The sequence below is a fragment of the Mirounga leonina genome, unplaced genomic scaffold (genome assembly GCF_011800145.1).
Source record: "Mirounga leonina isolate KUSES-001 unplaced genomic scaffold, KU_Mleo_1.0 Mir_101609, whole genome shotgun sequence".
Lineage (NCBI taxonomy): Eukaryota > Metazoa > Chordata > Mammalia > Carnivora > Phocidae > Mirounga > Mirounga leonina.
This window is the reverse complement of record NW_023270164.1, coordinates 5,500,748-5,512,196: the sequence shown is the minus strand read 5'-3', so window position 1 is coordinate 5,512,196 and position 11,449 is coordinate 5,500,748. Positions and strand designations below refer to the sequence as shown.

Sequence of the window (11,449 nt, the reverse complement as noted above, 5' to 3'; positions counted from 1 at the left end):
ATGATCCTGGAGTCCCGGGATCGAGTCCCGCGTCGGGCTCCCTGCTCGGCGGGGAGTCTGCTTCTCCCTCTGACCCTCCTCCCTCTCATGCTCTCTGTCTCTCATTCTCTCTCTCTCAAATAAATAAATAAAATCTAAAAAAAAACCCAAAAAAACAAAAAAAACCCAAAAGGAGACTGTGGCCAAGAGAGGCTAATTTGCCCAACTGAACAGTTGGAAGTGGTAGAGGCAGGATTTGAACCTCGGTGGTGTAGCCCTCATCCTGACTCATGAGGGCTACACCACCGCTCTGCTGCCCCTGGTTGTCCCTCTAGCTGGGGTAGACGGGTGCTACACAGCAGGAGACCAAGCTGGGTGCCATCAGATGAGCGTGTTTATAAACCTCAGCATACATCAGAAGCAGCCATGGTTGATCGCTACACCAGAGTCTACGACCTCATCCCGAATCGGGACCCGGGACTGAGAGACAGGTGACAATCTATACATGTCGCAAGCTCCCCAGGTGTTCTGACGTTGGCAGTCCAGAGGCAACTCTGAAACCTCACAATCATTCAGATGAAAGAGCAGGGCCAGGTTCAAGTCCTAGCTCTTGCACTTTCAACCTGGGTGACCGTGGAAAAGTTAATTAACCTCTCTTAGCCTCAATTTTTCTCAAATCTAAAATAAAAATAATGTTCCTCTTAAGATGTGAAGTTTAAACTCTGAGCTACTGCACATATAGTGTAATTATATATATATATTTATATCTTACATATACAGCGCATATTAGATTATATATGTTACACAAAGGTCAGGCAGGCCAAACTATTGAGGGTGGTTATCTGTAGGGAGGGAAGTAAGGGGGTGGGGTAAAGCGGGTAGAGAATGGACTTGAAGAGGCTTTCACTTTTTCCTCTATGTATTACATTTTATTTTTTATTTTTTATTTTTTTTTTTTTTGAGAGAGAGACCACGAGCGGGAGGCGAGGGCGGGAGAGAGTCTCAAGCAGGCTCCGTGCCCAGTGTGGAGGCCAACTCCGGGCTCTGTCTCACGACCTTGAGATCACCACCTGAGCCAAAATCAAGAGTTGGGCACTTAACCGACTAAGCCACCCATTTGCCCCACATTTTAAGTTTTTACAGAGAGAAGATATCAAAGTACTGCAGATAGAAAATGTATTTCTTCCAAACCAAACAGGCCTAATAGTATCACCTACATAAGGTGCCTGGCACACAGTAGGTGCTCAATTAATGGGAGCTATTAGCATCATTGTCCTCATCCGCAAACATTTGTTGAGTGTCTATTATGTGCGAGCCATCATATTCAGGCTCCATAGGGAGGCAGAGAAGTACAAAACAAAGTCCCTGCTCTCACATGCACAAAAAACCCCCAAACGCCCAATGGCAGTGTTTACTTTGGGTCCAGTGAGTGCTATAGAAAATAAAGCCTTTAAGAAGTTGAAATGAGAGAGAGATCATTTCCAGCTGGCCTCTTCAGGGGAGGTGGGGCTTGTGCGAGGCATTGAGGAAAAGGGAAGATTTCAATAGGCAGAGAAAGGGGGAAAGAACATTCCAAAGGCAGAAAAGAGCGTGGTTCAAAGGGCAAAGGGACGCAGTGGGCATGCGCAGAAGAGGCCGAGGGGACATTTGGCTTGGCTCCCCCGGGGTCTGCAGGAGACAACCAGGCCGGATCCGACGCCGGCAAGAGCGGGCCTCGCCTCCCTCAACTGCAATAACACAATCTCGAGCCCCAACCCTTCCGGTACCTGGAAGGGGGCCAAGAGCGACTTTCTTTACAATTCTTGACCCTGGCGGGCTGAGCCTAGACTGGGAAGCAAAGTGGCCACGGCGATTAAAAAAAAAAAAGCCGGGGGAGGGGATCCTTTCCCTCAACCGCCGGGGCCCAGGTGTCCGCAGGGCCGACGCAGCGAGCGGTGGGTGCAGAACGGGGGGCCCGCCGGAACGTGCCGTACGTGCATGCGCCCGCTGCTACGTGGGGCGTGCGGGGGCCGACGCGTGAGCGCGCACGTCGTAATGACAAGTGGTATTTCCTGTGATTGTGTGCTGTGATATGCGGGGTTGAGTTATGAGGCCAGTGTGTGCTAACCACATTCCTGAAGGCTAATCTCGGTGAGCCACCAAGAAGGGGGCAGAGGGAAACGAGCGGCCGGCGACGGATCTACCCGCAGATCGTGGCCGCCGTGGGCCGCGCCGGGGCCTCAGGGGGAGGGGGGTGGCCTGGGGAGGTCGCGTGGCGCTGTTCGCACAGGGCGCCCAAGTGATCGGGAATAAAACCGGGGGCGGGGGGGGTTGCATCTAGATTCCAGGCAGCGCCAGGGTGGCCTCTTCATCCGCAAAGTGCCACACCGTGGCACCCCGACACCGTCCTCGATCTGCTGCCTGTGTGTATCTAGCCACGGCGTGTACGGAGAGACTAGGGATAAACACTTTTTTTAAAAAAGTTCAAGCTTGGGCGCCGGGGTGGCTCAGTCGGTTAAGCGACTGCCTTCAGCTCAGGTCATGATCCTGGAGTCCCGGGATCGAGTCCCGCATCGGGCTCCCTGCTCAGCGGGGAGTCTGCTTCTCCCTCTGGCCCTCCCCCCTCTCATGTGCTCTCTCTCATTCTCTCTCTCTCAAATAAATAAATAAATAAATAAATAATCTTTAAAAAAAAAAAGTTCAAGCTTGATTAGCTGAACACCACAAGGCCCTGGGAAATTGAATTTAAGAAAAATTTGGATAATTGGAACAGCATATAATATCGAGAATGTTAAATACACAAGTCGGCTGAGCACACAGAGTTTATGGCAAGCTCTGATTAAAATGAAGTTTCTGATAATCAAAGTTTTAATGGCAGAGGCTCATTTGAATTTCTTCTGTCTAGAAGGGAGATTAGATATCGTGTGCGCAGAATATCTTGTGATAGTTTCCAGTCTTCCCGATTCCAGTTGGGTCACATACATGCTTTGTATGTATGTATTTATTTCGTGAAAAGTACTCTATCCTCTGGTCGGCCCCCAACTAGCCCAAACAGGACTTGCCACAGATGTGTTTATCAGATTGCTCTGCAAATGCACGGAGAGGAAAAGTCTGCCTATCGTCTAAGTGATTTCAAAATCAAAGCCATCCCAGGCACACCAGAAGCCTAAAGCAGCCGAGAGATAGGCCGAGTTTATAAACTTCCATAATATGTTTATTGCAAGGATGGCAATTACCCAATATCCCTGCCCTCCTGGGTCTTAGATCAGAATATTTCCACAAAAAGAAATCTGTGTTCGACTGCATTTAGCCGGTCATAATTCCAGATGTCTGGAATATTCCAACACCAGGCGTGGGGCTGGGGAGGAAGAAAGGAAGGAAGCCGCTGATCACTGTTACAGCCTCGTTGTCGTCTGTGCTGGCTGCTGGTCCCTCCTCCTCCTCTCCCTAATGGCCAGGTGTCACAGGAGTATCGTTGTATTGGGGGGGGGGGGATGGGGATGGCCGTCCCGAGCCACCAGCAGGCTTTTCTGTCCGGCTCTGGAAACCCGACACGTCACATCAGAGACGTAATGTCTTAATGAAATGACGGGAGTGTGCGTAATTTTCGCGCGAACGGAAAATGCTGACGTGGCAGAAAGGGCGCTTGTTCCTGCGGTTGCAGGAACACATGTGGGCCACATCGCTCGGGAATGAATCAGAGCGACAGTACAGGGCAGCCTGCTAAGAGAATTACCTCCTCGCGGGCTCCTATGAAGTGTTAAGGTTATTTACGGCGTGCGCACACGCCAGCCCATTCTGCCCTGCTCGTTGGAACACAAACTTGGGTGAGTTCAATCATTTGTCCCAGACTCCTTCCTGAGACTCAATAAGAGAGGCAGGGTGGTTCTGCAGAATCGTCAGTAGGATTGAGTCTGCCCTTTCCTCTGGGGCTCTTCTGGCAAACATTAAACATCACAACACCCCATCAAGGGAAGGTGAGGTGCTCATTTCACAGGTGCCAAGACTGATACGAAGGTTTTGCCTCCATGACACCTTATGGCCAACGGTATAGATTTTTTTACCCCCAGCAAACAGTTGTGGTGGCTTGGGTATGGCGTGGCTGAAGAGGTCAGAGTTTCTTCTGATCGCAATGGGGCTGGGGGTGGGGTCTTGAAGTCTGAAGCCTTTTTTTTTTTTTTAAAGATTTTATTTATTTATTTGACAGAGAAAGACACAGCGAGAGAGGGAAGACAAGCAGGGGGGAGTGGGAGAGGGAGAAGCAGGCTCCCCGCCGAGCAGGGAGCCCGATGCGGGACTCGATCCAGGGACTCCAGGATCATGACCTGAGCCGAAGGCAGTCGCTTAACCAACTGAGCCACCCAGGCGCCCCGAAGTCTGAAGCCTTTGTCCTCTGCTCACCACTCAGCCAAGAGGCGTCAGTCAAGGCCAGGAGCAAGAAGACTTTTTCTCTATGCCGGGAAGTCCCCAAAGTAGGGTAACGCACACCCTAAGACAAGACAATCCTTTGAGGGGCAAGGGTAGTGGGTTGAATTGTGTCCCACCAAAATTCATATGTTGAAGTCCTAAGCCCCAGTACCTCTGAATATGACCTTATTTGGAGATAGGATATTTATAGAGGTAATGGAGTTAAAATGAGGTCATTAGGGTGGGCATAAAAAATATGACTAGCATCCTTATAAAAAGGGGAAATTTGGACACAGACCTACACAGAGGGAAGACAATGTGAAGAGACACGGGAAAAAGACGAGCCAAGGAGAGAGGCCTGGAACAGAGGCACCCCTCACGGCCCTCAGAAGGAACCAACCCTGCCAGCACCTTGATCTTGGACTTCTGGCCTCCAGAACCCTGAGACAGCACATTCCTGTTGTTTAAGCCCCTCAGCGTGTGGTTCTTTGTTATGACAGCCCTACCAAACTAATATAGGTAGGAAGAAAATATCAGAACTTTAGAACTTTCCTTTCTATCACTATGGTAGTTTGGCTTTTTTTTTTCCTTTTGGTAGTTTGGCTTATTTTTTTTTTAAGGTTTGTGTATTTATTTGAGAGAGAGAGTGGAGGAAGGGGCAGAGGGAGGGGGAGAGAAGCAGCCTCCCCACTGAGCACAGAGCCTGACACAGGGCTCGACTGCAGGACCCAGATTATCATGACCTGAGCCAAAGTCAAGAGTCGGATGCTTAACCGACTGAGCTCCCCAGGGGCTCCCAGTAGTTTGGCTTATTGATCCTAATTCATCCCTCACCTGGAGTAGAAGCAGCACTGATTACCACGTGACTTTGCAGTGCCTCCCACTGTGGGTGAAATATACTCCCCCCACCCCTGGGAAGTTGGGCTTGAGCAAGATAATTACCAGACGTGGCACGTGAGCCGACACTTTAAATGTGTTGCATGGTATGGTTTGCCCTCTTGAGCTTCTGCCATCACTAGGACAAGAACAGGTCCCAGGTGGCTGTAGTCACATCAGCCAGGGCTCCAGACCTGCACAAAATCTGTGACCTGGAGCTCTTTCCATCTCCAACTGTCATAGCGAGAGGAGCTGCTGCCACGTCCGTCCACCTGCAATGGATGGTCAGGCAGAACTGCTCCAGCTTCCTGATGGAGAGGAACAGGCAGACATACAACACCGACCCCAATAATCTGAAGGCAAACAAGTCCTTCCACTACAACGGGCTGATGCACCACTGGACTCTGGGCATGGAGCCAGGACCTGACAGCAAAGGTATAGTGGTGGTCATGAAGCAGAGATCCCGCCAGTGAAAACCCATCACCTCCTACTTGCAGACCACCGTGAACCAGAATGCCCGGGCCACCCTCGGCAGCATCAGGCACATGATCTGCAAGAACAAGTACCGCCCAGATCTGTGCGTGGCTGCCATTTGCACAACCAGAGCCATCCTGCACAGTCAGAAGCCCGTGATGGTGAAGAGGAAGCGGACTGCCCCACCAAGAGCTCCTGAGCACCAGCCCCCCACCTCCAAAGCAATAAAGATGTCAACCGCCTCAAACAAACAAACAAACCCCCCCCCCCAAAAAAAACCCTGTGACCTGGAACCACTCCCGGCCAACCCGCAGCCTGAAATAGCCAAGCCCAGCCAAGATCAATCAACCCCCCACAACCCTGCAGGACCATGAGCAAGAAAAATAAATGCCTGTTATTGTAAGCCACTGAGTTTCGGAGTGTTTGTTCCACAGCATTATTGCGGCAAGAGCTGACGATTACAATGACCAATATGCAACATGCAGATTGACCCTGGGGCCTTGTTTGGGCTGTTTGTCACCACTCAGCATCCAGCGTGACAGGTGAAGAATGCTGAGGGAGAGTGGCAGTCCCATAACTTGGACAGCATCTGCCTCAAATGGTTTTTCACCTTCAGCAAATGGCCTATTATGAGTGCCATGTTGAGTGAATTTACAGATCGCATTATGTCGCTCTAACCAAACTAATCATCACCAAATGGGCAAGGGGCTTGAAACGGTTCCTCTAAGGAAACCGTGGCTTGAAGATAGTCCTGTAAAAGGAAGCATAAGCTACGAAGAAACTGGCAGAGCTCACAGTTCTCCTACTTTGAGAGCTAGTTCATTTTAAAATTTTCACACGGAGACTATTTGAAATATGGCTTTTTGACTTCTATTGTTAATAATGGACCTCACACATAGGCATATGGCCTTATGATCTTAGCAAAAAGCATTAGCACATGAATGTAAGTTATAAGTAAATAAACATATAGTGGGGAAGGGTGCTAAAAATGTTTCACTGTTGGGGTTGAGACCATTTGAAAGTCACTTGAAAGTCAGCTCACAAAAAAGAAAAGAAAAGAAGGAAAGGAAAGGAAAGAAAAGGGGCGTCTGGCTGGCTCAGTCAGGAAAGCGTGCAACTCTTGATCTCAGGGTCGTGAGTTTGAGTCCCACACTGGGTGTAAGAGATCACTTAAAAATACAATCTTTTAAAAAGAAAACAAGAGGTCAGCTCACCATGTCGAACTGATTTATTAACTTGTTGAGTGAGTTCATTTGTGTTCAACGTTGTAGAATTATGATGGTGCTATCGTTGAACACGGGGAAGGCCTGTCCCCCCGAAGCACAGAGCGTAGACCCATGGGCTCTCCAGTGTTGTGTTGCGCTCACACTGTTTCTGAAGCCTGGAGGAGAGATGATGTCATGGAAAAAGGGATGACACACCTTGGTGTCAGGCCTAATGAGCCCCATCCAGAGCCAGGAGGGGAAGTGCTCTGCAGTAGCAGGGAGCCTGGGGCCCGGGGCCCTCACGGAGGGATCAAAGGCCCTGCTCCCGGCCCACAGGCTCCTCCCAGCTTTGCAGAGGCCTGAAAGGGACATCTCTGTTGGCCTGCCCCAACTGTGACACCGCCATTCAAGCCCCACTCTAAACCAGAAACTCTGCTCTGAACCCACTGGGTTCTTCTCCCCCCACTGTGCAAGCCTTGTTCTGGGTGTAGTCACTGAGCGGGGGTGTGGAGTAAGGGCTTCGTAATGGAGCAGGACCTCCCGACCGTGGTGGAGTCTGGGAAAGGAAGGGTCTGAAGGGGAAGTTGGAGGGTTGGAGGAGAGTCGCTAGGCTGCCAGAGCGCGGCCGTGAAGGAGAGCTTGAGGAGAAGCCCATGGAAGATGTGTCTGTACATTGGGTGGTGGGCCTGGCATGGCACGGGGGTGGCTCAGCAGGGTCAGCAGTCAAGAAGCAGAATTGCGTGCACGGCAGGAGAGAATAAGGGCAAGCTGGCACCTTCTGGCACCTTCTGTCCTTCACTGCATCTAACCGCGATGACCAGAGAGGAGGAGTAGCTGCTTCTCCTCCATCTTCCATATGCGGTGCAAATTTCTCTTCTCACCAGCTCTCATCCGGAACCGCAAGAGGAAGGGAATTGGGGGGAAACATCGCTCCAGCCTGGCCAAGGTGACACAATACGAAGCCACCACCGGGGGCCAGATTTGAATGGATTGCCAGAGGGTCTGCAGTTGCTCTTTGGCCCAGCTAGTGTCAAAGTGAGGAACATGCCGCTGGTCCTCAAACATTTCTGGACCCCAGGACGGTCCGCTGGGCCCGGTTCATGAAAGGAAAGGCCTTCACCAGATAGCGTCTCCCAAGCGCCACCTGTAGGTCAACCTCCACGCTGTCCTTTTAACCCATTTATCATTTGAGAAGGATAATTTCAGGCTCGGAGACTCAGAGAGAGAGAGAAACGGCTAAGGGCCTGTAGCAGATTGTATTTTCCAACGACGGCCCCTGCTGAGGACTGAGTAGTTTCCCCCACCGACCCTGAAATTCATAGGTTGAAGCCCTAATCTACAGTGTGGCTGTATTCAGAGATAGGGCCTATAAGGAGGTAATTAAGGTTAAATGAGATCATGGGGTGGGGCCCTAATCCATTAAGACTCGTATCCATATAAAAAGAGAAAGCTGCTCCGGGGATCTGCCCACAGAGAGGATCATGCAAGGAGATGGGGGGGTGGGGGTAGGGGCAAGGAGAGAGAAGCCTCAGGAGAAACCAACCCTGCTGACACCTGGATCTGAAATTTTAGCCTCCAGACCCGTGAAAAAATAAATTTCTGTTGCTTAAGCCGCCCCCCACCACGTGGGATTTTGTTATGGCGGCCCCAGCAGATGAATATAGCCACCACAGTATCTCCCATTCCACAGGGTCTTCTTCAAGGTGATAATGACATTCCAGTGATGAGGACGCTTCCGGTGATGGAGTCTACGCCCCCTTCCCTTGAACCCGGCCAGGCCCTCATGACTGCCTCACCCAACCGAAGACGACGGAAGCGAAGCTAGGGGACATCTGAGGCTCAGTCCTCAAACTGCTATGTGTCCTCAGGCCACTTCGAACCTAGCTTTCAGGAAGCCAGGAAGCCACGTGGCGAGGCCACAATGGACAACCCCAGCCAGCCAGCACCAGCACTAGATGTGTGAGCGAGAGCCTTCAGATGACCCCAGGCCCCAGCAGTCAAGCCACCCCAGGGACACCGTGCGGAGCAGAGACAAGCTGTCCCCACTGGCCTTGCCCAGACTGCAGATTTGAAAGCAAAATAAACAATTTGTTGTTTTGAGCCACTAATTTTGGAGGTGGCTTATTATGCACATAACCAGAATAAAGGTCTTCAGAACAAATGCATCCAGGACGCCACCTGGGAGAAAATGAAGCCAAGTCTGTGTAGAGGCTTTACTTGCGTTGGGGGGCATGGCAATGATTTCAGACAGTCAAACCGATACAGACCTCTAGCATCAATGTGACGAAACAGGCGGCCAGATGAGTGTTTCTCCAAAGATCACCCCCACGTCTACGATTCCTATTCATTTTCTGATGGCTCTGAAAGCTTCCCAAGGAGATTTTATTATTATTATTAATGTTGATCATGCTCCAAACAGAGTTTAAAGAGGACATATGTGCAGAAAGAAAATGGTGGAATCGGGAGGTTGAGCTGGAGGCTAGAATAATTAAAGGTTAAACTCCAGGTTCGCATTTGGTATTTATAGAATTTTCCATGCTAGGTGTGAGGGTTTTAAAATCAGGCTGAGCAGGGAAGCTCCTTTCAGCCCTTACAGGAGGGAAAGGATTTTAACACAAGGAATCCAGCCTGTCTAGTTCAAAGTTTTCAAAGGCAGCGTAATTAAGCGGCTTTGTTGCTTCAGGTGATGCTGTAAAGGTGAACAGGGCTGGGAGAGGAGGCTCTGCGAACAAAACAAAGCCAAACAAAACACTTACTTTCCGTACCAGGCACCCAGGGCTGTCAACAGCAGGTCCCTGGGTCATGGAAAGCTGTTTTCTCCTCTGTTGCTCCCCTCTCGGGCGTGGAAGGAGCACGAGTGCTGCTTACGGCATTTGACAGGGGCCAAGGTGGCGTTCCGGTACATTGTGAGGGTCACCAAAGGATGCGCACGAAGGATGAAGGATGCAGGATGCAGGTGAAGGTGGGGGTAGCGAGGACCAGGCACACGGCCGGCACCCGCTCGGCTCGCAGCTGCGCACTGAGGCTGAAAGCAAACGCACCGGAATGCTGGTCTACTTTGCTTCTCGCCTCTTTCCACCCCCGCCCCCCACCATCTTCAGTATAGAACCTCAGAGAGACTCCTCTCCGTGTCTTTCAGCTTGTTGTTGTCTGTTTTCAGGAATTGGATGTCTCCTTTTGTTTCCTGAAGCTTTGATGGGGGGAGGGGAAAGGGGAGGGGGCGGTGAGAGGCGAAGGGGATACCGGCTCCAGGCTCAGACTGATCTCCCAGGGAGCATTTTCCAAATGCGTCCCGCTCCAAGCCTTCCAAAGACATGGATGGGGAGGCTTGTAAAAACTTGTCTAAACTGGCACTGCATCTCTGCGTGAAAATGGAGTTACTTAGATGGACTATATGCAGCTATTGAGAAGGAAGATTGTAAAGACCATGTGGCAACATGGAGAAAGGCAGGCGTGATACATTGTTAAACGAAATATCAGAACTCCAAACTGAGCCGGGTACCGTTGTAACTATGTTAAAAGTGGATTAAGAGCAATCGTTCGAACAGATACAGCACCCCCATGTTCATTACAGCTCTATTCACAATAGCCAGAAGGTGGAAAGGACCCAAGTGTCCACAGAAAGATGAATGAATAAACAAACTGTGGATACAGTATCATTTGATCTTGAAAAGGAGTGAAATTCTGTCATGCTACATGGCTGAACCTTGAGGATATTATGCAAATAATATGAAATAAGCCAGTTGCAAAAGGACAAATATTGTATAATTCCATTTATATGAAGTTCCTAGAGTAGTCAGGTTCACAGAGACAAAGTAGAATGGTGGTGGCTGGTGGCAGGGGGGATGGGGACTTAGTGTTTAATGGACACAGTTTCTGTTTGGGAAGATGCAAACGTTTTGGAGGTGGATGGTGGTGATGATGGCACGACAATGTGAATGTGCTTAATGCCACTGAGCTGTATACCTAAAAATGGTTAAAATGATAAATTTTATGTTATGTGTATTTTACAATGAAAAAAAGTCAATTTTTTTTTTAAGATTTTATTTGAGAGAGACAGAGATAGCCAGAAGGGAAGGTCAGAGGGAGAAGCTGGCTTCCCGCAGAGCAGGGAGCCCGACACGGGGCTCGATTCCAGGACCCCGGGATCATGACCCGAGCTGAAGGCAGACGCTTAACGACTGAGCCAGCCAGGCGCTGTAGTTAATTTTTTTTTAAGTTGGATTAGGCAGAGTGGTGATTGTCAGGGGCTGGGAGGAGGAGGGAATAGGGAGTAACTGGTGGGTAGAGAGTTTTATTTAGGGACGATAAAAATGTGTTGAAATCAATAGAGGTGATGGTTGCACAAGATTGTGAATGTGCTAAATGCCACTGAATTGTTCATTTCAAAATGGTTAAATGTGGGGCGCCTGGGTGGCTCAGTCAGTTAAGCATCTGCCTTCGGCTCAGGTCATGATCCCAGGGTCCTGGGATCGAGCCCCACATCGGGCTCCCTGCTCGGCGGGAAGCCTGCTTCTCCCTCTCCCAAT

The 11,449-nt window shown here is 50.1% G+C and overlaps 1 pseudogene; it reads left to right on the top strand.

The window, feature by feature from the left end:
• Nucleotides 1-4,545: 4,545 nt before the first annotated feature.
• LOC118008649 lies at nt 4,546-6,089 on the top strand (annotated as a pseudogene).
• Nucleotides 6,090-11,449: the final 5,360 nt, after the last annotated feature.